The sequence below is a fragment of the Anas platyrhynchos genome, chromosome 1 (genome assembly GCF_047663525.1).
Source record: "Anas platyrhynchos isolate ZD024472 breed Pekin duck chromosome 1, IASCAAS_PekinDuck_T2T, whole genome shotgun sequence".
Classification (NCBI taxonomy): domain Eukaryota; kingdom Metazoa; phylum Chordata; class Aves; order Anseriformes; family Anatidae; genus Anas; species Anas platyrhynchos.
In genome coordinates, this window is record NC_092587.1 from 61,836,184 (window position 1) to 61,863,118 (window position 26,935).

At 36.9% G+C, this 26,935-nt stretch overlaps 1 long non-coding RNA gene across 4 annotated transcripts in view; it reads right to left on the reverse strand.

Moving 5' to 3' along the window:
- Positions 1–7,604: 7,604 nt before the first annotated feature.
- LOC106017297 (uncharacterized) overlaps positions 7,605–26,935 on the reverse strand; it is a 43,855-nt gene continuing 24,524 nt past the window's right edge. The window contains exons 4-8 of one of the 4 annotated variants that reach the window (XR_011809811.1): positions 19,120–19,154; positions 15,614–15,873; positions 13,035–15,529; positions 12,013–12,061; positions 7,605–10,207 (exon numbers count right to left, since the gene is read on the reverse strand). This is a non-coding gene — a long non-coding RNA (uncharacterized lncRNA). The other 3 variants (XR_011809809.1, XR_011809810.1, XR_011809808.1) reach the window with 3 other exon arrangements.

Below are 26,935 nucleotides of genomic sequence, written 5' to 3' on the forward strand. Positions count from 1 at the left end.
GTCTAAGGATTCAATTTGACTGATGCAAGAAAATCTAAGTAAATGAAACATCACATTAGAATTTCAGGTTGATGATCAGTAGATGGTGCTCTTTTCCCAAGTAAGAACTTAAGACATATTTTTCAAAGAATCAAAAAATATTATCAACCTTTTACAATCTTTTATCCTACAGTTAGATAATACCTATTTAAAAACTAAGTTTCAAACACTTTTCCTTCCTAAAGTTCACTATATTTCATAACAGGCAGAGAGACATTGGTTTAACTGACCTACTTCATTATACTTGGTGGAATAATCTAATTTTCTGTCACACTTTACCAAGAAGCTCTTCAAGAGATTTTCTGTCTGGAATTAGAAAACTCTCCCCTTTGCTATCATAAGGTTGTTTGTTCTGCTTTTTGTGAAAAACAAACAAAATTGTACTGTCTGGTGTTATTTTCTTAGACTTCACTTCTTCAGTTTATTAAAATAATCTAAATGAATGAATCTCACTCAGGAGCTCACTATTCTCTCAAGTGCAGAAGAACTACATGCTTTCAAGGCAATGTTAAGTTATACTGTAATTTGGCATAAATGTGTGCCGAGACTGGAAAGGACAGTCCTTATGAGATGAGTCCTTATGAGATGGAATATAGGGTCAGAATATCTTACCAACTGTTCCCCTTACAGTAGCAATAACAAAAAGAGGGGATTTTTAAAATTGCTCTTAAAGTCAATCAAAAACTTCTGTCTTGGAAAGACTTCCACATTTGCATTGGGATAGTTCAGTTGACTTCATAGGACAAGTCACGGAGTTCATGCCTTTGTCACTGTAGCTTTAAATATTCAATTCAATTCTGATGGGAAAAAAAATAATCAAATGCAATGCCTTATGATGAACCTTGTTTATATTTCTTTCTGGATTTCCATGGAAATGAAAACCTGCATACATCACACACAAGACTGAGAAACCCCACTTACGTGTATTTGATTAAACATATTTGATATTCACTTCCTTTCTTTGATGACTGTTATACTCAATGGCAAGCAATCAGAGTTCAAATGCTTCTGGTTATAAAGTTACCAAGAAATTTTATGCTGGCACTTCCCAAGTGTTTCTCACTGAACAAGAGAGCCCAGATGGCCAAATGTGGGAGACACAACCATGAATGTTCTTTGAGTGTCCTGACCCTGCCTCCTGCTTGCTATGCCTGGGAGCCTCAGAGCTCTCCTGCCCTGCAATGTCACAAGCCTTCTCTTGTCTTTGGGGTTTGGGCTAAATATTTTAACAGAGCCCAAAGAAGATTTTGAGTTTCAATTGCTAGTAAAATCCAAAATACTTCAGATTGCTTTCTGAGGTACTGGTTTTAATTGTAGGAAGTCTTGGATATTTAGCATATGGCTAATCTCAGTCTCATCTTTACACTGCCTGAGAAAGCCAGCGTCTGTGGCTAACAAAAGGAAGGAAATTGAAAACCAATTCAAGTGAAAAATTCAGATACTTCTTAAATCTCTGTAAGAAATCCTTTTTTTTTCCCCATGGATTTTAATGTTTGTTTGATAATCACTATATTTATTCCATTGGATAAAAGCATCCTAACTATGAGGGCATCTTGACCTCTCTTCAACAGCTTTCCAGTGTGTGCCAGGTGTCATTTTACAGCTGCCCATACAGAATGCATAATTTATGAGAATATAATAACAATGTGGAATTCATACTCTGTACGAAAATTTTCTTACAATGGTTTTCTTAATCTTTTGAACGATTCATCTGTTTGAACCAATGTGATGTTACAGGGAGCATACAAATCACTGTGGTTTCAGACAGCCTATATCAAGGATATTGGAGGATATGAAATTCTAGCTTAAACAAGGAAGTTTATATATACTATAAACTATACTTCTCTGCAATATGTCATTTAGAACAGGTGTTTTAGTTCTGTTTCAGTAGCTGAGTGCTCCCATCTTCATAGACCCATTTAGATATAAGAAATGAGATACTTTGCCTCAATGGCCAAGTTTTTAAGATTGATTGATAGATAAGTCTCTGTTACACTTGGGGGCATTTCAGCTTCATAGATTTTAAACTCTGTGGATGACAAAATGCAATAGACTTAAAGGCCTAACTCAAAATTAAGAAAAGCATTGGGCATTTGAGGCCAAATATACAAAGGAAATAACGTTATGCCTTGCCTCCTGAAAGGTTACTGAAATAACAAACTGAGAAGATCCAGCTGACCTTAACCTCTCTGGTATTGTTTCAAGAAAGAGCAAGGCAAGCTCCTGCTTGCCACAAACAGAAATTTGTAAGTCACACTGTCATATACATACACTATTCAAATAACACCCCAAGTTCATGTATAAGTGACATTGTATAAAATATTGCAAACATTTTAACACAGTGTGAAAATCTAAATGTAATTAAATATATGTTTTGATGATTGGAAAGGGAGAACAGTTCCCTGAACAGGAAGAATTTTAAGGAAACATTTAAAATTGTTTATTTATTTCAGTTTGAGGCATCTATTGCTGTTGATATGTAATTTCTGAATGGGAGAGGAATGAATAAGCTTGGAGATGAGGTGCTATTTATATTTGATTCTGTGTGCTTGTGGCAGGCTAGACAAAGGTTTCTTAAGAGCTTTGTGAAGTGTTATTATATTGTACAATGTGTACTAGTTCTTGCAAATCCTTACCATAATGTTCCCAATGTCTGCAAACAACCATAGGCCAACATTGTAGCATATATTTTCTAAAGATATTAATCTCATTTATCACAGGAGTAAAAAAATAAATAAATAGAGAAACACATGTACTCCAGCTTCCCCTAAAACACTTTGTCTTGGTCATGGTCTTCAATGACACATAGAGTCAGATACTCTTAGCATGATCCTATGTGGCAGTTCCTACATACTGGTGCTAGGAAGCTAATTGGGTGTTTTGGCCTGGCTTTTTGCTGATTTCATACTAGTTGATTCAGGAGATGTGACCCCATCTTTATAGGTCCTGCTGTTTTCCAGGCAGAATTCCCTTCAGAACCCTGTTTACAGATGCTTTTTTGATGTTTTATTACATGGAAACAAAAGTTGTTTTTCAGATACAAAGGCCTGTGCTGCTCAAGAGGCATCTTAATATGTCTCTAGTAGTTATAAGTTCTTTTTGTGCTAATTCATGTCCTGCTACTTAGGTCAAAGCAAAGAGGTTCTGGCAACAGTCATTTTAGAGTGAATATTAATAAACAATGTGATAGTTAACAAGGATGAGGGTATAGACTCGAATAACAGGTATTGAATGCATGTTCCTGTTGCCTTAGTAACCATTCGCTCCCCACTGAGGATTTATCTTAACCCAATAGTTGATGCAAATTTAACCCTCAACTATTCAGCTACTTCCCTATTATAGTAAATGGAAACATTCACTGGATTTTGAATAAAACTGCAGGAACAAATGGCTGCTAATTTGTAGCATACAGTAGATCTTTGGCTGAGTTCACAGTGGTTCACCTCTTAAGTATCCACACTTTCTCCTATCCTTTTTGTTTAAGATCCCTGCAACTGAGGGTCAAAAACCTCATTAAAAATTACTTTATATTTGAGGCTGAGTTTCTGTGGAAACTCACAGGTAAGCAAACATTTTTCTAAGGTTAAAAAGCAGCAAAACAACTCCATGCCTTACAAAAGTAAAATTATTTTCCCTTTCCTGTTCCTTCTGTACACCAGATAACGCCTTGCACATACAATTCACTTACCCATCATGAAGAAGGATGGCTAGATATAACCCTGTTCTACTTTCTAGCATCTTCCTTCAATATAACCTTCAGCAAATGCCAGCTATCCATAGAACAGAAAACTGGCAAAAAGCAAGGAGAATCTTAGCATTAGATCAAGAAAGTAATTTACAGATCTCTTTTTCCTTTTCAACATTGCTATATGGTAACTGCAAAACCAGGATCATTTTTCAGTGCACACAGTAGTTCCTCCTCTCCTCATCTCAACTGGATTTCCAGGGAAAGAAAATCCCAGCAGAAACACCAAAAGAGGTCATGCCATGTCTGGGAGCACACAGACTAAGGTGCACCCAGCATCTCAGTGTAGGCAAACTCAATGATCCCTCCATCCTCACTTTGTACACAGGGTGCCCAGGTGATTACCCTTACAGCCAACTCCAAAAGCTAGCTCTAATTATTATGCTCTAATTATTATGGTTCACATCTGTGGAAGCATGAAGAAAATTAAGTCACAGCTTAAAAAAAAAAAAAAAAAAAAAAAAAAAAAAAAAAAAAAAAGCTTGAGCTGCTTCTGTATTTACGGAGTTCTTCACAGTACACTGTAAGTCATATCTTAATGATAAAAAGAAGAGGGAATTAAACAGCTCTCTCTTCACATTTTCTTGAGCTAGCACGTAAAGGATCTGGTATCAAGCAAGATAACTACTGAGCTACAGAGAGGTTTAACCTACACTACAAATGTGTGCCTGCATTGCTCTGGGGTATGAAGAGGTGTGAACCCTGAGCAACAGAGTAGTGTCACAGGTTGCACAGTATGAAGTGCGTCTGGTGGAGCTGCACTGCTAATCAGAGCAGTTTGCCTTAATACCCAGAATCAGTGAAGCCTCCCCAGACAGTGTCCTGTTATTTACATTTTACCAGATCTGTATCTATTTTTTTTCCCTTTCAGAATCTTGATTTGTTTTTCCAAAAGTTTCATTTTCCTTCGATCTAAAACACTCAGAAGAGCACAGCTGTGTTGTGCCACATTGCCCTGTTAAGTCTGTTGATGTGCAGCAACAGAGAAAACAAGTTCATTTCAAATGGTCTATTGAGTTGATAGCCTGGACCCCAGGAAGGAATGCTTAAACACAGTCTTCAGAGAGCCTTGAGACTTCTTTATAGGAGGAAGAGTGCCTGTTGAGAAAAACAGTATGTAAGCATGAAATGAAAACTTACATGACTGTGCAGGAGCAGAATTGCACAAGGGGAAGAAACACAGCTAAAAAGCCCTCTATAATCCTAGTACTGCCTAATTTTTCCATGTAAGACATAATTATTTTGCCTGCAGTATATTATTTTTGATTGTGAGTGCCTCAGGACATTCTAAATTATTTTCAGACAAAGCCCTATTCTACCTCAAATGAAAAGGCCAATAGAAACATCCAAAAAAAGAGGTGAAGAATGCAAGTAAGTCTTATTTGGAGAAATAAAACTATTTTGTGGTTGTCATTCATAAATTATCTTTGCCTTCCATTCCAATTACTTATTTTATTCTCCCATCATTATCTCCACTCCCACTGTCCAAGGATCCCAAACAATTTACCCTGACTTTTCTACTTCAGTGTTTCTACCTCCTTTACTATTTGGCATTGGTTAAAGACTAAAAGCTCAGAAGCACAGAGAAGAGCCTTTGTTGAAAAATCCAGGCTGCAGACTAGGCAAAACAAGCACGTTCTTCCCTAGTACTTGAATATATTTCTTCATAGGAAGACAGTAAAGTAGACACAGGCAAAGTGCCTTTGCAATGCTTTCTTTGCAGAGATGGCAGTAATGACTATGATGCTTTTCTTTACTTTATGTGGCCCTTCAGTTCTTTTTCTTTTCTTTTTTTTTTTTTTTCTTTCAAGCAGACCAATGTATCATTACTTAAAGTGGAAGCAGAAAAACCCATTCAGAGGATCCCACACAGTTGCAGTCTAGCTCTGCAGTCTAGCAAAGCTCTTCAGCATTCAAGATGTGAGCTCAAGAGCTTGTTGCAGTCAGGGGTCACTTCCCAGCAGCCTATAAGTTTACAGGGAAAGAGGAGCAGCAAGATTTTGGTGTTTTACTTTAAACAAAAAGGAGAGCAGGGCTCTTGTGCTGTGGAAGTGTTGTGGGTCAGGGTGCTGAAGGACATTTAATTCCGTGTATAGTCAGGAACAGCTGAGGTGGCAAGGGTGCTGAAGTGGTGCTACACATTATCTCAACCTCACATTTGCACCCTCTCCTTTGCAGTAACGTCACCATTTATTTGATCCTGCGCTGAACTGATTCAGAAACCAAGCCAGGCAATATCAAATCGGGCTTAGCAGTAGACCAATTCACCTCCTCTTCCTTTGATTCCCTGATAAAATAAAGGGATACAGGGAACGTAAAAGCTACCAAATCAGCCTGCTGAGTTCCTGCTTCCCTCAGCCACACAACTACAAAGTCAACCTGAATGCTGCATATAAAAGGATTTTAATTTCTTGGAAAATTTGAGTATTGAAAAGAAGGCCCATTTCATGCATAAGTTCTTACTCTGTTTGCTTTTCATATCTTGCAACAAAGAGAGACTACGTTGATGTTAGGTTGTTAGAAGCATAATTTCAAAATGGTTTTGTGTCTACAGACCACACATCTGCTGGCTGTCAGGCATTATTCAGATGCATTTGTGCTTTGAGAGAGATGTATGGCAACATCTAAAAAGATACCAATTAGCCATTCTGCAATAAAGATTTTGATGAACAGGAAAATCATTAGGGCAGGCAGGCAGGCAGGTAGCTGTTCAGAGCCTGCCAGAGTGGGAGTGTGAAAAGGAGTGAGTGAATAGGCTTTTACTACAGAGGGAAACTTTTTCTTTGTTCCTATTTTTCCCCCTTGTATTCCTGAGCCTCAGAGAAAAAAACATTAACAGCAGGAAAGTTAGCAATATTGGAAATGTTGTGGCGAAAGCAATGCTGAAGGGTAGAAGTCCAGTTGACTCAAATACGTTGAAAACTCCTGTTATAGATTCCTGAGCTCTTTGGGGCAAGGAAACCTTTCTGTGCTCTGTGTGGGTACCATGATCTGATAAGACTTCTAAATTGTAACACAATGCCAATGGAAAGAAAAGATAAGCACAGCAAAAAACAGTGTGTTGTCTTGGAGGTAAAAATATAGACACTGGTGCTGGCTTTTCTTTTGAAATCAAGCTCCTGGCAGTAATTTTAACTACCTCATTCTAATGAGAAATAGCTGTAAATAATTTTCAGTCCATTAACAAGAAATATTTTTTTATCAGCACATGACAATACACTGCCTGACAAAATCAGTATGATTAGCATCATTTTGTAAATTGGGAAACCTAAGCACAAAGAAGTAACATAGTTTGATTCAAGGCCACTCATTTATCTGGTAGTACCACAGAGAACACAACCCCACGAGCCTGGAGCATGACACCAACATTTTCTGCAACATTATCTTATTTAAAGTGCGTGTGCATAGCTGTAGATATACATGCACACATTGCTAGCAGATATTCTAGAGATATTTGGAAGTCTAATTCCATACTATTCACTCAGGCCAAGTAATCACCTTCTCTGCACAACATTGAGTAGCACAATTTATCAAAGAGAGTTCAGAATAATCTTGTCTCTAATCACTTTCACCATTGTAATCCATTAGAAAACAAATCTCTGTTGTGCCTTCTATCCTCCCTCTTTTTTTTTTTTCTTTTTCAAGAGACCCTGCTGATCTGACATATATTGATCTGAGCTTGTCTTCCAAACTGCTAATTTGTTTATAAACACCTAAATGGCTCTAGCTGAGTTTCTGCCAGGATTCTTGTAGAATCTAAAATAGGCTTTTTTGATAAATGAACATGCATTTTATAATAATCTTAGATTATTGCTCATCATGTTTGCACAGAATACTTTAATATAGTAGAGAACAACAGCAGACTGTGTGTGCAATGGCTACTACTTAAAATATTTTAACTTATCATTTCAGCGAACCCATTTAGGTAAACTGAAGTTAACCTTCATAAAATTGTCCCAAAGGTAAAATGTAATCATATACATATATTTTTTTTCCATTGAAGAGGTACATTTCTATTATCACAGACACTGGAAATTAAACTCATATTAGCTATAATGAAGAAATAATAACTTAGTAAGCATTGAATACAAGACACTGATTTTTTTTCTTTTTCTTTTTCTTTTTCTTTTTCTTTTTCTTTTTCTTTTTCTTTTTCTTTTTCTTTTTCTTTTTCTTTTTCTTTTTCTTTTTCTTTTTCTTTTTCTTTTTCTTTTTCTTTTTCTTTTTCTTTTTCTTTTTCTTTTTCTTTTTCTTTTTCTTTTTCTTTCAAGATGATTACATCTGTTACAGTCACAGAGGAACATTTTTAAGTATTAAATAGTAGGTAGGAAGGTAGAGAGGATAAGACAGTGGGACCAAGTGGTTTTTGCCAGCAATGTAAACTTTCCTATTAATTTGGAGACTAACAAATCTTTTTTTTTTTTTTTTTTTTTTTCCTATTAAATTGTCACGAAACTGTTCCAATCCTCTGTTACTTCTAGAGCAAGAACCAATTAGAAACTGGCTAGCAGAACATCTTGAAATCACTTTGTATCCTCTTTCTTTGGATTGTTGCTTATGATTTCATTAGAAATGTCAGCATAATATATCCATGCTACTGTGGAAGTCAGTCAGTAATTTCTCAGGTACTTCTCTCTTCCTGGAGAAATCACTGTTAATCTTTAAGGAAATATGAAAAGACGCACTGAAATGAAATGCTCAGAGGATAAATTTGATCCCAACATCTACAGGAGATATTGCAAAGTTAAATAATTAGAAACTATCATTTCTAAATGACATGATTGGGCTATTAGCAGACTGTGAACTTTCAGGCAAATAAACTCCATAGGCTGCTGGCTGTGGAGGAACTAGAGGTGACACTCTTCCTTTTGCAGGAGATAACAAGGGTCAGTTTGGATGCTGTCCTGGCAGGAAGAGGCTGAGCCCACTTGAAGCCACTCAGTTTGCCCTGCTCGGCAGGCTGTTGTCCTTAGGGATCTGCTAAATCCCAGTTCAGATCATTTCACTTTAACTGTCTGTACTCTCGAGACAAAAAAAAAACTCTTCATTTCCATTCTGAAGCAGTAACTTTTGCACACTCTCTGGCTGGCCAGCCAGGGTAATGACCTTATTACCATACAGTGGCCAATATGAAAGAATTTCCATCTAAATGCCATGCTTTGAACTCAGAACAGCCAGAAGATCTAGATCCAGAGAGAGAGAGAGGGAAAGAGAGAAAGAGGGAGAGAGAGATGAGTGTGTTACCAGCAGCCTAAATGGACCAGACTTTTAGCTCTCAACCATGCCATCTCTGGATTTGATTGATCATCTCTTCATTTTATCTCTTTGTAGCACACTGTAGCGTTACTCCCTGGCATATATTTTGGATGCTTCAAAGGCAGAGGGGAGAGATGACAAACTTGATAACCATATAAGTGAAATTCTTTTCACAGGAGAGCAGAAAGCTAGTTAAGGATGCACTTGAGCTCTAAAACACGAAGGTACAGAAATGTTCTCCACTTTCATGCATAAAGATCAGCACTTCCAAGAACTGGAGAAGAACAAAGTCTCTGTGCAGAACCTGCGTGAAATAGAAAAAGTTCACAGGTATCTATATCCTACAGCACTGGCTTTTGTGAAATTATATCACACAGTATAAGATGCTGTATATATTTGTCATTTATGAAATTATATTTGTAAAATTATTTAAAGACTTTCTCTCTGACTGTAGTGTTTATTGATTACAAGCTAGAAAATACATCTTGTATGTCTCCCATCATAAAAAATATGAAAATGGGAATGCATCCATTAAGCTTCTTCTCGTTTGCCAGTAACTCAGAAAACCCCCATGAACTGTAATAATCCAAGGGACATTTCAGGCTCAAGAAAACAGAGAACACAAATGTATCACCTCCTGTGTGCATGGTAATGTATTTGGATGTGACAAACTGATGTTTTGTCAGATTTTGCTATGGCTGAAACTTATCTTCACAAAGCTTTGTTTGTGCTTATGGATAATCTCAGTATTTACTGAGGCTCCTTGGTGTCCAACTGTGCGCACACGTGCTTGCTGACATCCTGCCAATAATGGTTCATCTATAAAACATGCACTGACAGCAAATGGATAAAAACAACCAAAGCTAAGAACCTTGACCACAGAAGACTTCTCCTCATTACTGCTAAACTGGCTGAAGCCCCCAGTAATTTAATTCATTCATTACAATTCTCCCTGGTGCAGGCAGACCCTAGTTTTATTCTATCAACCCTTGTTGATCCACTCAGCACAGAAGCTGGAAAGAGCTGTGGAGCAGTATATATCTTGCACTTTTCATTTAGAGTGTTGTTTTCCTTTCATGCTTTTTCTCCAGGTTTTCTCTTAAGACAAAGTTAAAAGGCACATTTCAATCAACTGGTCTGATGTTGTCAAGCTCATGCACTGAAGTCCTGTGGGGGAAGAAAAATAAATAAATAAAAAATACACACAACCAAACTTTCTACTGAAAAGTAAAAAAAATCTCTGCTCGAATTATGTTGATCACGAATCTATCTGGAGGATCGGAGTAAAGAGCTGGGTAGAACTAATGGAGTAGAAAAAAAAAAAAACACTTTAAATTATTTATATTTGAGTCAATACATCTGACATCTTGAGCTCCAGGGGCCTTGCTGTCAATAAAAGTATACCACCAAATACTATTAAAGAAACAAGACAGCAACGTTTCCACTTTCACAGGAGGCAGAAAATACATTACAATATGCATCAGAATGATACAGTCATAGAAAATAGAACTGGAAGGGACCTCAGTTAATCATCAGGATCATGAGGTATTTTAGGCAGCTTATGCCTAAAATATTGCTGGCGGACATCTGGATTGCTTTGAGCAGTGGACATCCTACAGCTTCTTTGGACAATCTAATCATGTTCCTTAGTAGCAATAGATCTCTGATGAGAAATCACATGCTTTTTACCTGAAGCTCTGGCCTGGTCTACCCAAGAGAGTTTTACACTGCAACTGGAAGCTGCTGTGGACCGTTGGAGTTAGCCTTTGTAATCTTTCTTTTTCCTTTATATGCAATATTAGCCTAGTCACATACACCTGCTGATAGCTGTGGCTAAGAAGAGCTAAAAGAGAAAGACAATTTCTCAGATTCTTGTCTCAGCTCGGTCTAGAGCCTGCCCATTCCCAAGTGTGGGTGCAAAAGAGTGGAACAGAAAACAGAGCTGGAAGCGGAGAAAATATAGCATCTAGATGCTATTGGTGTGGCTGCAGAAGTTCTTCCAACTTTCCTGTGTTATATGGCAGAACTGATGACAAGTGCTTTGAGGTGTCTTGAGGATGAATAGAGTTGATCGAGTGAGATAGGCCAAGAAGCTTTCATGGCCTCTTACTCAGAAGGTTGTTTAAATGTCTGTTTTACCCTTCTTTTCAGAAGAAAAATAGTAGTGATAACATGACTTTTCTACCAGGAGGGCAAGGACAGGAGTAGGACTCTCCTAGGTGTACAGGGCTTCTTTTGTGGTCTGAGCATATATTTTTTTTCACATGCATTCAGAAGAAAAAAAAAAAAAAAAAAAAAAAAAAAAAGCAGATCCTTCCTTCCTTCCTTCCTTCCTTCCTTCCTTCCTTCCTTCCTTCCTTCCTTCCTTCCTTCCTTCCTTCCTTCCTTCCTTCCTTTCCTTTCCTTTCCTTTCCTTTCCTTTCCTTTCCTTTCCTTTCCTTTCCTTTCCTTTCCTTTCCTTTCCTTTCCTTTCCTTTCCTTTCCTTTCCTTTCCTTTCCTTTCCTTTCCTTTCCTTTCCTTTCCTTTCCTTTCCTTTCCTTTCCTTTCCTTTCCTTTCCTTTCCTTTCCTTTCCTTTCCTTTCCTTTCCTTTCCTTTCCTTTCCTTTCCTTTCCTTTCCTTTCCTTTCCTTTCCTTTCCTTTCCTTCTTTCTCTCTTTTTCTCTTTCTCTCTCTCCTTCTCTCTCTCTTTCTCTCTTTCTCTCTTTCTCTCTCTTCTTCTCTCTCTTTCTCTCTTTTTCTCTCTTTCTCTCTCTCTTTCTCTCTCTCTTTCTCTCTCTCTCTCTGTCTCTCTCTTTTTCTCTCTCTCTTTCTTCATTTCTCTCTTTTTTTCTCTTTCTCTCTTTCTCTCTCCCTTTTTTTCTCTCTCTCTCTTTCTCTCTCTTTCCCGCTTTCTTTTAATCCTGACTTCCATTACCCATGGACTACCCCACCAAGCAACATACCACACTGATTCCTCCATTTCATCTGGTACCTGGAGCATTGTAGCTACAGACTCCTTCTGATGCTCAGCTTCACATCATCTTGAAAAAAAAAAAAAAAAATCATTATTGAACTCAAATGTCTAGCAGTCCCTGATATTTGAGTGTGATTTTTTCAGAAACAATGGAATTACTTCTATAGTTGTTTTATTAACTCTTAAAAATGTATCTGCTCTGTATTTTTAGAACAAATTTACTCTCACCCCAAACCAGTGTAAAATGATCACTGCCAAATTAATGTAACAATATGGTAGATTTTCATGAAACAAAACAAAACAAACCAAACAAAGAAACACAACTATTTCTATTTTAAATGTAGTAGACTTTTCAGAGAACTGATCTATTTTCAAAATGTTGGGGAAACGTACCAATTTATGTAACTGAAAATTCAGCCACAACTGATAAAATAATTAAGAATTCTGTTTCAGCTTAGTGTGCAGCAGGAAACAATCAACTCCAACCAGCTTGTTTGCTTGACTGAGTAGACAGAGGATTTTAAAAATGACATTGGCTTCTGTGAACACAGAATCACATCCAGATCCAGTGCCCTTCCAAACACAATCTCTCCTCAGCAAACACACCCTGTGATGAAGATCCATCTCATATCAAAACTGCCAGGCAAGTCGTAGCACATCCCCAGCTCCGTGATAAGGACACTGTTTTGGTCTCTTTGTTTACAAAAAAAAATTTCCATGAGAGCAGAAGTGGTTTGGTTGTGAGAGCTTTCTGCTTTGCACAGCAGTAGATTTGCTGAGGGAGGGGAAGGGATTAAGCCTGCTGCGAGCGCTGCTCTGTGCAGGATGAAGGTGATGTTTTTGCTGTGCCCTTGTGCACCACCCTCACTTCTGCCCTCACCCCTTAAGGGCCAGCTGCAGCCAGCATTATTATCCAAAAGGCTCATTGCCCAGGTCAGTGACGCTAATGTGGTATAAATAAGACGGTAATAGGCAGAATCAGCAGGCTGAGGGATGGAGATTGCCCTCCCTTTCCCTAAAAGAGCATTCACAGCTCTCACCTCATCCTCAAACAGCAGGAACCCATCTCTCCTCCTGTTTCAATCTACTTTTAAACACAATGCAGCAGTCGGGGAATTTGGCCTCTGTAAGGGACAGAGATTGGGCAGAGAAGTGCCCATTCCCAAATCGATCTCTTGCTGTTGGAGGGTGCAGGATGCAATCTGAGGCTAACTGAAAAGGCAAGAGGATAATTTTAGACAGCAGACTCACCGGGATGATATATTTATCATTTCAGGCTTTGTTTGTAAAAAAACATGCTGGCTATATCTGTAAATATTTTAAATACTTCAGTCAGTGGTAGGCGTGGGAAGGGGATCCAAACAGGGATTCTGGGCATTTTCCTATTCCTTCTGACATGTCAGTTCAGAGCAGTTGGTAACATAGCGACAGGCTGTAGCACTTCATTATCATCACAATCTGCTACCTCTTTAATATAGTATCTGACATTTCAGTCAGACAGAGCTTTGTCCTTAAGCTGACAGGAGCTTTATGCCTTGCACTCAGGAACATCACCGCACTGGGTATATGGACCAGACAGGGCACATGCTATCCATGTTTATGTAGATATGTCAAAGCATGGCATTCAGATGAAAGGCAAATATATACATATACACAAATGTAAAGCTGCATACAAAACCAATCCATCCTTTACAGTCTGGCAAAATCCTTTCCTTATTATGCAATTTAAAGGGAGGGATTGTGCAAGTATCTTACAGGAGAGGAGAAAATCCAGAGCTCACCCAAGCTTCTGTGGCAGGACTGAAGTGCCCACTCAGGCAGATGCATGCACTGCCTGCACTGTGAGATGCAGGGGAGGTGCTGATGCCAAAAGCTGTACATACTGGTGCAACTGTAGGGACATGGTCCTGTGACTGTTCTAATGAGACAGGAGTTTGCTTTTGGGACTGAAGAGTGGGGAAAAAGAACCTGTAAAATTCTGACAAGGGAAATTTCTTGATGCCTAAGTCTTTTCATTACATATGATAGAGTTTTTTGATTTCAGGCTTGTATTTTTCAGGGGTCTTGAAGAAGATGAGCTAATTCATCTTTTATTTTCTCTGTCTGTCTACTTGCCCTTATTGGGAACAAGAAATCAGAACACCTAACTAAATGGCAGAATTGAGAAGGTATAAAAATATCATGAGATATTGCAGAGATTATTTGAATGCAGAGATTATTTGAATCTCTGCATCTCAGAAACTCTAAGCATTATCAAAACTTTAATAAAATCAGGTCTGGAATGTAGGTAGGTAAACTAAGGCACTGCACAAGCAGTCACTGGCTATGTACAGGCTTTCCTACCTTTACTGAGTAGCAGTGTGTTTCCTGAGAAGTCCACAAAGTCTGTATTTTATGGACAAGATGCTGTTTCTCATGCACAAAAATTATTTGTCTCCAGATAGTTTATTTTTTAGATCAAAAAGGCCTGATTTTGATGGATTTACTTTCCCACCTTAAGGTCACTGACAAGCCTGATGTTCCCTGTCACAGTCGGTTGAGATTTCAGTCTGGGTTACCAGCATGACTGAGAAGAGATATCTAGCTTTTCTTGCAATGGAAGATGATCCGTAGAAGTGCCATGCTTACCCCATCTGTAGCTATGCAGGAGTAATGTGTGAAATCCTCATTGTCTGTGATGCCTTCTGTGCTATCTTGCTTGAAGCACTAGATATACTTTTGTTAATCTTTCAGCAAAATTAATATCTTCAAAGAAACAAATCTTTGATCAAAGCGTAAAATCACTTTATTTGATCTAACCTGACTTAACAGATAGAATAAGAGGATGATTTTTAATGCTCTCTGTTTTAACTTGGCTGGAATATTTTCCTTTAACAATTTATGTACTACAGCATCCATTATCTTTCTTTTATTAAGGCTAGACTATTTGCTATAATGATAGGTTTAAAATGCCACATAGGTTAACTCTAGAGAATCTGTGAACTGAATTGTTGACATTTTTCTCATTTATAATTCACTTTAACCATAGGCTGATAGTGGAAATAAAAGCTTGTTGCCTTTAAGTTATACTCATACATGATGTTTATAGCAGTGAAAAGAAGGTGAAATCATTTTCTTAGTTAAGAGAAACAAGAACATGAAACATAATCCTGATCTCATATATATGCAGCAGTCCACGGCAGTGGTTGAGGTGAAACTTTTCAAAGGTACTCCAGTAATTTTGGAATATTTGTCTTGATTTTTAAAGTCCTCTAAGACAAGGGAGAGCATAATTTTCATTCCATGTCAGTGGGACTTGGACTCCAAAGATATGCAGACCTATTGAAAAACAATTATTAAACTCCAGGAGCATATTTTTTTCTCTAAAACTTTCAGCTGAAAGACAGATCTTTTTAAGTGAAGTTTTTAAACTGTTTTAATACCAATACAAGTTTCCTTCATTCAGTCTTTTGAACTACTGAGTGAGTAGATGTGGGAAATATGTAGGATTCCATGTTATACGGAAATACTTTGAATTTACTGAAGCTTCAATTACCTGCAAAAAGAAAGTAAAGAAATTGACATATTCTGTTAAAAAAAAAGGTCTGTCACATGCAGCAAAACCAACCTCTGCACTTACCTCCACTACTGTACATGATTGTCTATCTTCAATCAAGCTAATACATGTAAGCAGCTTATGCACTGCACTGCATGCCATGCTGCAATGCTGTGCAGCTACCCTTATGGGAATCAGACTGCTTCTTAGTCAAATCTTTGTACAATGCAGAGCTGTTCTTTGGGCTTGTCAGCATACTGAGAACTCAAACAGATATTTCTATATAGCCCAGAGCAGTGAGCTATGGAATAAATACCCTCTCATTCCTCCATCCATTCCTGTTTCTGAAACAGAACAAAGCAAAAGTTAGGTTATGGAGGCAAGATAACTGGCTAAGGAATTAATCTTTTCAATGCTTAAACCATTTTTGTATTTTCATTCACTGTCCTTAAGAAACATGAAGCATCTGCTATGTAGGTGTTTGTCTTGCTAGCATCCAGACTGATCCCTCGAGCATCTTAAAATAATGTGAAACAGGTCAAGGCTGATCAGTACAGTGAAGGTTAAGGCTTGTTCCAACATAGTATGATAGTTTTACTGGCTTAGGAAAGAGTGTTTATCACACCTGTGACCTCATGCTGACCTGGTATCTAAACAGGGTCCTCATGCATTATATGGTAAAGACCTAACTTTCTCACCAGAGTTCACTATTTGACAATGAATGGTGGAGTAATTAGTTGCTCAGGGAGTCTACTGGCCATATGTTAATTGATCCAACATACCTCTTGCCCAGCGGAGGACTAGCAAATGCTAACAGACACCATTTCCAGTCTAAGAATGGCATTACACAGTCAGAGTGTACAAACAAATCATTGTAAAACTGTTTACAGGTATGTTGAACATGTGTCTTATAGTAAATGAAAGTAACCTGTGTGTTGGTGGGCTGGTAAAGCTAGCAATCAGTTAGGAAACATGTAGGAGATATGAGATCAAAAGCAAATGAAGAGCCATTGATTTCATGGCTGTTGGTCACTGGAGACAGCTCAAGTCAGCTGTGCAAAACCGGGCTCTTACCATTTGTTATATTGCATAACAGAAGATGGTTGACAAATACCATCAAAGGAAATGAAACAAACACTCAGTGCTTAAGAAGCTGAGTAGCTTCAATGCTAGGGCTGTTTTCCACAATTTTGCTTGTTTAGTGGGAAGTGAAAGGGATTCTTCACTGTTATTGCACCAGACTGTGCAATATTTTGTTGACGCTACTCTAGACTCTGCATCTCATTTTGTAACAGCTATTTCCCTGACAATAAGTGCTCGCTGAGGCAGTTTGGATCTGAAAATAGTGCTGATTCTAATGGAGAAAAAGGATGGGATCTGAATGAAGAATTTGCTTTAATGCCTTATATTGATGTCTCAGATAAAGAGATCTCTGACAGAACTTCTCTTACAGCTTTGTAAAATGTTGCTTCCATTTTATTAACAACTGAAAGAAAGACACAATTGCCTACATTCTTTTTTCTTTATTTATTTCTTATTTTTTTACTTTTTCCCTAAGGCAGTGGTTTGTTGTTCTGAAGTCCTTATAATGAATTACAACTCTCTCTTCCTCTCCCATACCAATTTGTTCATAAGCACTACCGTTGAAAAAGGACTTCAGAAGATTCCTTTCTATTTTCGACTTCCAGACCAGGTCTAGAAAGTAGGAAGGTAAAATAAATGTGCACAAATCAAAAGGTTTGTTTTTTGGTTGTTTGTTTGTTTTACAAAAAAAAAAAAAAAAAAAAAAAAAAAAAGATATCTAAAATAACGGAACAGACAGAAGGTTTGTGGAGCTCTAAAACTTTACAAAAACAAGCAAAATTTTCCCATCAGGAAACTGCCTAATTGTGAAAACATTATGCTGCCTCCTAAAAAAGAGTAAAAGTCTAACTCCAGCTACTGATAATTTGTATTCTATAGGGCAAAAAAAAGGCCTGTGCAATTTGTTATCTGAGAAAATACAGCCTGTCAGTAAAAGGAAAGGAAACTGCTATAGGTCATTTCAGGTCTATTGCTGAGTCTATCATAGATTCACAGCACACCACTGAGCAAGGAACTTGATCTCTTTGCAGTCCAGTTTATATAACTATTTAAAAGCTGTAATGAAATCTATCTCACAAGGGTTTTTTGAGCCTTGTTGTTCATAAGATACCAGGACAAAACCAATCACTAGAGGGATTTCAAAGTACAATTAGTACCCTAGGAGTACTAGAGAATTTAATGCTCAGGTGATACTGAAGCAATTAACTCTGTAGTCTACTTCACATTGCCTAAATCCCCAAATTTCAGTCTATCAAACACTGCTGAGCACTTGAAATCCATGGTAAAACATAAAAGAGACAAAGAAAAAGATTAAGATAAGATAAAAAAAAAAATGATAAAGATGATAAGGATAAAGGTAAAGATAATAAAGATAAAAGTAAAGAAAAAGTAAATTTTCATTTGATTCTCCAAGCTCCATAGTGAGCAATAAGTAAAACACATATAATTCAAATTAGAAGTGATTAATCTTTTTTTTTTTTTTTTTTTTTTTTTTTTTTTCCCTCTTTTGCTGAGATATCCCTTAATTTGTTACAGGATGTTGAGACCAGGAGCCCTGGATGTAAAGAATGCATTTTGATACTATATCCAAATTAATTTGCATGTAATAAAATATTACATTTTCCTACGACCCATAACTAAAATTGTATTATGTTGGAATATTGTCATCACCGCTCTTGGGTCATTGCTTTCAGTGTCAGTGGAAGGAGCAATTAAACATTTGGGAAGTCAGGAATAGGTGCAACCTGTCTCCAAAGGGGAGCCCTGAGCATTCCTGCCATATGGCTCCAGAGAGCATGTGCCAGAGCAGCTGTCACTAATGGGTCCAGGGAGTCCAAACTTATTCAACCCTGTCTAAATTTGCATTTGGTGGTTCAGCTGGTGTGGTGGAGGCCACTGCCAGAAGTGCAGGGAAGCATAAGGCTCAGCAGAAGGTGAACAATATAGATGAGTGGGTTCTTTGGGGGTTGGCTGCCAGGACTGACACCAGGGTACAAATGGATTATGGAAGGTTGTGTGAACATTTGTATGTGACAAAAATGAGAGCAACAAGTGTTTGAGACACTTTGAGAGAAATCCAAAAGCACTCTTTATTTATTTATTTATTTATTTTTTGCCTGCAAAAACAGAGTTCTATTCCTGAGCAAAAACTTATTTTCCTACTTGTTTTCTGGAAAATTGGACTTAATGTATGTTATATTCTCAGTAATTTTATTTCAAAGTTTAAAAGCACTGTAGCTGTGTCTTGATAAAAGACTTTCTTTCCTTTCCTGAGACTTATTTTAAGAATTTTTCGTTGGACAGAGGTTTTGCTAGCGTTTAGATAACAGAAATTATTTAGTAATACAGAAGCCAAGCATTTCTACTTCTACTAGATCAGGAACTTAGTGATGACTTAAGTCTTCTGGGCATCTATGTAAACAGTTATACTTACATACTGGAAACCTGTAATAATAAACAAATAAATAAGTAAACAGGAGATTGTTTGACTTTCTCAAGAAATTTACCCCATGCATGGCCTCTTGCATAGCGTTCTAGAATACTGAAAGAAAAATGAAAACAAAATGCCAGTCTTAGACTTCCTGTGTATTCCTAGACTTTTCCTAAACTTTTTTTTTCCCACTTCATTGTATATTTATGCGTGTGTGTGTTATTTTTCTTTCTTTGAATGTCATTGTTAGCATTTTATGCTAAAGTTTATATTCTGGAAAGTAAACTTGTTTCAGTGTATGTTTGATTGTGTCCTATTAGAACATTAATTTATGTTTCAGTGTTATCTAACAATTAACTATTCTTTCTGTATTTCTTATGTTTATTCCCCTCAGATTTCTAGCTGTTCTTCTCCCAGAAGAACCAAATCTCATTTCTCTTGTATTTTATTAATTATTCTTCATTCCCTGGGTCACATGAATCACCTTTGGTACTCCTTCTTATGCATAAAGCTGTTGCAAGCACTTTTCATTATTAAAGTTCTCTTTCTTTTCTTCCCCCTCACCCCCCACTCCTTCAGGGTGATGAAAAATCTGTATACAATGTCATTTTACTGCCAGTACCAAAGTAATCATTTTAATCTTTAGAACCCCACTTTTTATTTCAGATTTAGAGCCGTCTACAGCAATGATTTTGGATGAAGAATCAATAACTATGTTTATATTTATATGTTAATAAAGAGCCAATGTTAGATGAAATAACTAAACATAGAGAAGAGACAAATTTAGAATGTTTTAAACTGATCATAGACTTTGCAATGTCATCGAGTAAGGTAATGCTGGGTACAGTCTCCTTGTTGAAATGACAGAGTAGGATCCATGTAGAAAAGGAAAAACGTTGTACTATTTCCCATTCAAACACAGTTCTAAGAGAGACCTTCTTTCCCTGCAAAATGAAAATGCATCCGAGGGGAATCTGATTCCAGCACGTCTCCTTCGAAGTATCTCACTCTGTCAGCAGGTCCAGTCACCTCAGATCTTTCAGATCTTTCTTTAAATAGCTATTTTTTGAAAATATATTTGTCAGATATTGTAGAAAGAGTCAGAGCTCAGCAGCATTACCAGAAGAATGGCTGGTGATCTTGTTAAGCTCCCTAACTGTGCGTTTTTGATCTTTTATGTCATGCTTAGATCCCACAATCCCTGGTGGTATGGATAGAGTAGAGATCACACTTTTTTTTTTTTTTTTTTTTTTTTTTTAATCTGGCATGGAGTTTACTTTCTTTATAGCAGCTCATATTATGCTATGTTTTGAATTTGTGACCAAAGCAATGTTGATGATAACAGAGCAGTTTTGGCTATTGTGAGTAGTGCTTACACAGCATCAAGGCCTTCCCTGTATCTTACTTTGTCCCCTGCCATGAGTAGGCTGGGGATGCACAATAAGTTAGGAAGGGATTCAGCCAGGATAACTGACCCCATCTGACCAAAGGGATATTCCATGCTATATGATGCCATGGTCAGCAGCAAAATCTGGGGAAACGAAGGGTTTCTTTTAACCCTGGGGACATTCAGGGTTATGGTGTTGGTCTGCCCAAGTAACTATTACATGTAAAGAAGCCTTGCTTTCCTGCATGATAATGGGAAGTAGTGACTGAATAATTTATTTCATTTTGCTTGTGTGTGCCACTTTTGTTCACTTATCAAACTGTCTTTCTTTTGACCCACACATTTTCTCACTTTTACTCTTTCTATTCTGTTCCTCATCCTGCAACAGGGAAAGTGAGCAAGCAATTTTGCAGTGTTTAGCTGCCTGTCAGAGTTAACCCACAACAGGCTTCCTTGAATATTGTGGTCAAATTCTAAGCCACAGAGGCAGTTTTAAAAATGACACACTTCCCTAGCTATTTTCCATGTTGTATGCTAGATAAGGGGTTGTTCATCAGCTAGCAGAATATTTGGCCAAGTCAAGTGTGACCTATGTTTTGCAGTGATTACAGAGCAGGCATGAGTCTCTGCAGGTTGCATTTCCAGTCTTCATCATAGATGGCTTGTATCATCTAAGTAGGCAGCTTTGTACTGAGTGTTAATCTCAGGAGGTGATCCATAAGCCTCAATAAGGTGACCATGACCTCATCCACTGTTATTTGTATTAACCTGAGAAAATGAATATATTGGGAGGTAAATGAAGGTCTTTGCTGCATGAGTTGTTTGTACTCATCTGTTCTGAAAATTCTGTTAAAAGAAACAATATGACCTGGGATCATCAGAGTACATACCTGAAGAGTTTTGTGTAATTTGGAGGGGAAAAAAAATGCATGTGGTTCTTTTCTGGCTTTGAAATAAGGAAATAATAATAATAATAATATTTTTTACCATCTAAAATATAAAGCGCATTGATTTTTATCAATTTGTGCTGCTTTCAAATACAAAGGGATTTAATACTAAAAGTGTTTCTCTGTAATGTGGTACGCACAGCAAATTCAAGGGACTTACAATGGTGACTTCCATCGATTGCTTAGTTGCGGTAACAGAATACAAAGCAAAAATGACACTGTACATAATTTTACAGTTTAAAACCTGTTGTTCTTAATGGGCATTCAGTCTCTAAAACTATTACTAGGAATGCAGTATCAACAGTGATTGTAAGGCACAAAAGTCTACCTTGCTGAAGTAAAAAGTAATGCCATTAGCACAAACTACTGCAAAACTTTGTTGGATCATCATAGTAGATCAACATGCTCTAGAGTAACAATCTTCTAGTCTCTTCATTAGGACATCCAAGAACAGTTGTCAGGAACTCTGCAGTGCAGTTGGAATTTATTTAAGAAACATTTTCTTCCAGGAAGATCAAAGTGAAATAGGTGAATTAAATGAAGGGCAGAGATCTACTGCAGGACAGAATTCCTATAATGCCAGGGGACACTGAAAATGTGGCAGATATAATTCCATTTTTCTTGTATAACTAAGTATGAATATATATATATATTATATATTAAAAGATATTGAAAGATAGGATTTGTTTCTCACTTGACTTTGGCCTCTGGTCTTGGTATTTGTGGATGAGCATCAATAAGAAAAATTAGAGAAATGAAAGTGAAAAAGGGAAGATTCATCAATGAGAAGTAAACTGAGAGGACCATGACCAGATTAGAGAGGAGCCATGTGGTGTCCACTGTGATTGGGCAAAGGAGGGAGAAAGAACCTTCCCCCTCTGAAATTTGTCTGTTTCTTCTGCTGCTGCTGTGTCCAGTTGGAGTAGTTGTTTCAGTGACTCTCACTTCAGGAATTAGCAGACTTCTTGAAAACACTTTTCTTGAAAAACCTGTGATAACCAGTAACAAATGTGACTGCCAGTTTAACAGAGAGTTTTATATGCTATCTTTAAAGATTCCTTTCTAACTCAGGAGTTTTATAAGGTGACATTTTAGGCAAATGTCACTCAGCAGTTCATATTTCATGCAGTATTTAATATCTCTACTCAAAGGTTAAACCTACTGGATTAAACCAGCTACATTTCTGAAGTTTTGCAGTACTAGGAATAGTTTAGAGATGTGCTATTGTCCTTGGCAAAACTATTTTTGCTTTGAAGAAACTCTCACATACCTCCCTAGTTTTTCTGTGAAGACATTTCATCCAGGGGGACTGAATCCCTTCACTGCATTGCCAGACAGTGGTTAACAGTTTGAGAGGAAAAACAAGTATTTGTGTTCCCTTTATTGTCCAAATAATGGGAAAAAAATAAAAACAACAACAAAAACAAACAAAACCCAGAAATTGGCATGTGACACACAGAACGGCAATGAAGCAGGTCAGCAAAGTCCTTGAGAAGAAAATTGCAAAAGGCAGAAAAAAATCTAATAGGATTTTTAAAAATGCATCAGAAAATGGAGCCTACCAGAAAGTCAGTCAGGATATGAAATTACCTAGGTGGTAGTGAAAAAAAAAAAAAAGGAAAAAAAAAGTTACAAAGTTAAATTTGGTTGTAATGTCCCTGTTTTTACTGTAGAAAGGTTTGAACATATTTGAGGAGCCAAGTCTGAAAATTTTACAAATTTAAGGATTGGCTTAAGAGATATAGAGTACAAAGTTACACAACTAATAACTTCTAAAATGTTTTACTAAAACATATATCTAACTTGTACAGCTAAGCTTTGTATAAGAAAACAGAGAACATTAGGCCAATTTTTAAGAGAAGTTTCAGAAAAGTACAACTCCACAAGTCTTCTGGTGTAGGAAAACTGGTAGGCATTATAATAAAACAGGAATAGTTTCCTATCCATAAATACAAAACATTACAGAAAAATCAGCATGGTTGTCATGCTTCACAGACCTGTTAGATCCTTTGGAACAGTCATAAAGCAAGGGATAAAAGGCTTCTGGCAAATATAGCGTTATTGAATTTCAGTTCAATTATTGAATTTCCAAAAAGCTAGTGCAAAGTTAAATAGAAAGTTTACCATTGATACACCCAAGAATCTTTTCTGGAACTTGTGCTATTCCATGTATTTATAAATGATCTGAAAGAAGGAGAAATTAGTGAGGTGATAAAATTTGCTGCTGACACAAAATTAGTCATCATAGTAAAAATCAAATATGCCTAAGGTTTTGCTGGACCTTATCAGACTAAGTTACAGAGATGTAAATTGGGAAATGAAATTCAGTGTTATGAAATGCATAGTGATATACATGGACAGAGAAAAACAAATTTATAAATATAACACAATCATAAACTCAGGGGAAAAAAAAAGTTATCAAATAAAATGCTTAAAAAAATTATCTGCACCATGGTACAAAATGTAAGCATTCTATATGTTGAATACTTAGTGTAGATACTCAAGAAGGATACAGTAAAAAGGGTGCAGAGTAGGCCAGCAAATAAAATCAGACATGAAGAAAGGCTAACTAAAAAAAGACTTTTTAGCTTGGAAAGAAACATCCAAAAGGAGATAAGACACTCAAAACAGAAGAGCTAGGAGTTTGATCATTCTCCAAAATTAAAATAAATACAAGGAAGTTTTTTTTCAAATGATGCATTAGTAATTTGAACCTTATGGAAACCTTATTTCCAGAGAACATCATGGGGAAAAAAAATAAAAATCATTATCATGTTCAAAGTTAGACAAGCTCATCTAATTCCTGTAACTTTTAATTTCTCCAAGTAAGGAAAAATATCCAGGGACAATGATTCTCTCCTTGCTCTGGTGCTATCTTTTTCCCTGTGCATCTTTCCCTGGGGCAAGATGGGAAAGAAGTGTGGATGTAGCTTTTATTTCTTTCCCAACCTGTTTCTGAATCCTTGTGAGAACAGGTTTCTGAGAAGACTGTAGAAGTTTTTCAGTACCTTAGGTTAGGGACAGTAATAAAGAGCAGTCCGGTATCCTGTAGAGTGTCCTGTACAAGAAGTACAGAAGGAATCTCATTCCTGTCCTGTTGCTGCATGACAATGCAAAAGGTGTCTTAATGGAAGTCTGGTAAGATCTTGTTGACAGTTGCAGACTTCTTGTTCACAACAGCGGGACTCTGAAGAAAAAATAAATGAATAAATAAAACTCTTTCCCATGTTATAACACAAAGAGTTTTGTTTTCAGTGTTACATCAGGGACAAAATGTTACTTGGTACTGATGAGAAGTGTGTCAATGTCAAAAAGTAGGAATTGTGCAGGTATAAAATTTTATTTCTCAGTTAAAATACTCTTGATGATTTATGAAGGCAGTGTGCTTGTTAAGAAACCAAAATTCTTCTTCTGAAAAATTTTCACCAAGAAAACCTTTGTTTCACAACCTAACACCTTTGGAAGCTTACAATGATACTGAAGGCCCCCAGTAATCAACCCCAAATCTCATTTCTCATTGTCACCTTTGTGCCCTTGACCCTATCATTCTCCAGCTACTCATAATTAAACCTGTTAATCAGGCAAATATCCTGACATGTTCCCAGAGACAGAAAAGGTAGAAGACACTGTGCTGAGGTGTTGGTAATGTGGGAACTCTGCGCAACAAGTTCAAGCACTGAATTTGTGACAAGGAAAGAGGGAAAAAGATGCTGAATTGTTAAGGGGATTGGCTAGTTGATAGGACTAGAGCTACAGCCTTTTACGTTATTAGTTTGAATTGGTGTCAGTGATAGCCTTACTTAGTTGGTACTAACTAAAATTGTTGGGCATCTCAAGGACTGCATCAGAAAGCAAATTAAGTTTAAATATATGAGGACAGGGGTGATAAGCATGGGGTGGAGGGGAAAGTCTTAAAAAAGCTGTCCTTGCTACTTCCATTGTCATTTTGTTCTGTGCATAAAGAGATGACAGCCTTCACTTCTTTCATTCTGGCATCTTTTCATTACTGCTAAATTTACTTTCTAAAATCAAGCAGTAGCACCAGGAATGTTGCTTTGATTAGAGCAATTTTAAGGCTGAGCTCATTCTTGAGTACCTTGCTGAATCAGTGCCCAAGTTTTCAGCTCCTATTCTTGGTCTTCAAAAGTATGTAGAAATGCACTGTTCGTGTGATAAACCAAGCAGAGCTCCCAGGGAAGAGTGTATTTCTAGACTAGATCTTTCTCTCTTTCCCTTAACAATAACAAAACAAAAAACTGTATGTTACAAATCTATCTGGATTGATTTTTTTTTCCCCTCTAAACAGTTGAATAGATTTTAAGCCATAAGCATTATTTATTCTGACTTACCACTTCATCTGACTCACTGAATTTCATCCAGTCATTTCTGTTTTGAACCTAATAGCCTGTAAATGAACTAGAACTTTTCTCCTGGGTAGACATGCAATCAAGGAAAACATTGATTTTAAATTTATAGTGTATTGTTTTCAAAATGTGTTTTCTCTGTACATCTCTATTTAAAAATCTGACAACAAAGCATCTTAAAACAGTCTTAGGATATCACACTGTCTGGAGAAAAAAATATATAAATCTATAAAGTACTCATCTGACTATGAGGAGTATTATATTGGTGAAAATGAACTCTAACTTTATATTCATTATTTTCTTGCAAATCCCTAGAATAATTTCTAAGGGAATTAAATTTACTATCTTATTCCAGATCTACTTTAAATCTCATAATTACATAATTGTGTTTTGTTTGCAAATGACATGAGAATGCTGTTATGTTGATACTTTTAGGTTCATGAAACAAACAGTCTGAAGCATATTTTTTGACATGCAAGAGAAAACTTTCTCATACGATCCAGTAGTGTTATTTTCATGGAGGAACAGAAAGATCCAAATCCAGGAATGGAAATAAAATGGAGTTCCTCATCAATTTCTAAGAACCTTCTCTTTAAAAATGGTTGTGTTTTGCTACATTAGAAATGTTTATGAACAGTAGTGCTGGAGTCACTAAAAGAAAAAAAAAAAAAAAAAAGAGTACAAGAACAACTTTGGGGGACAATTATTCTTTATCATTGCAAAGCACATTGCACCGGTCAGGAGGACTTTGCAAAGATAATGTAAACCTTTTCTGTTACCAGGAAGCTGTCTGAGAGGTTAGGCCACCCTAACTACTAAGAAACCCAGCACTCTGAAAATACATCTGGGCATCAGCTGAGTATAGGAAGATTGCCTTAATTCTACTCACCCCTCACACATAGGTGAAATATGTTAAAAATGGGTCTGCTATTTTTCTGCTGTAGTGATATGGGCATTTCATTAGCAAGGTAATTCTCCTCAGTGATCTGCGTGTGTTTCTGGAACTATAATTTATTGATTGCATGTTCAAAGTGATCATATCACACCCTAGCATCCATCCTAAATCAAGATTTTTGCCGTGTGTTGAAAGTAATCACAGTAGAGTTAAACTACCCGATATCTTTTGATCACAAAGTTCACAAAGATGTATTTGCTGTAATGTCCAGCTCAAACACATTCAGAGGCTTCACGATA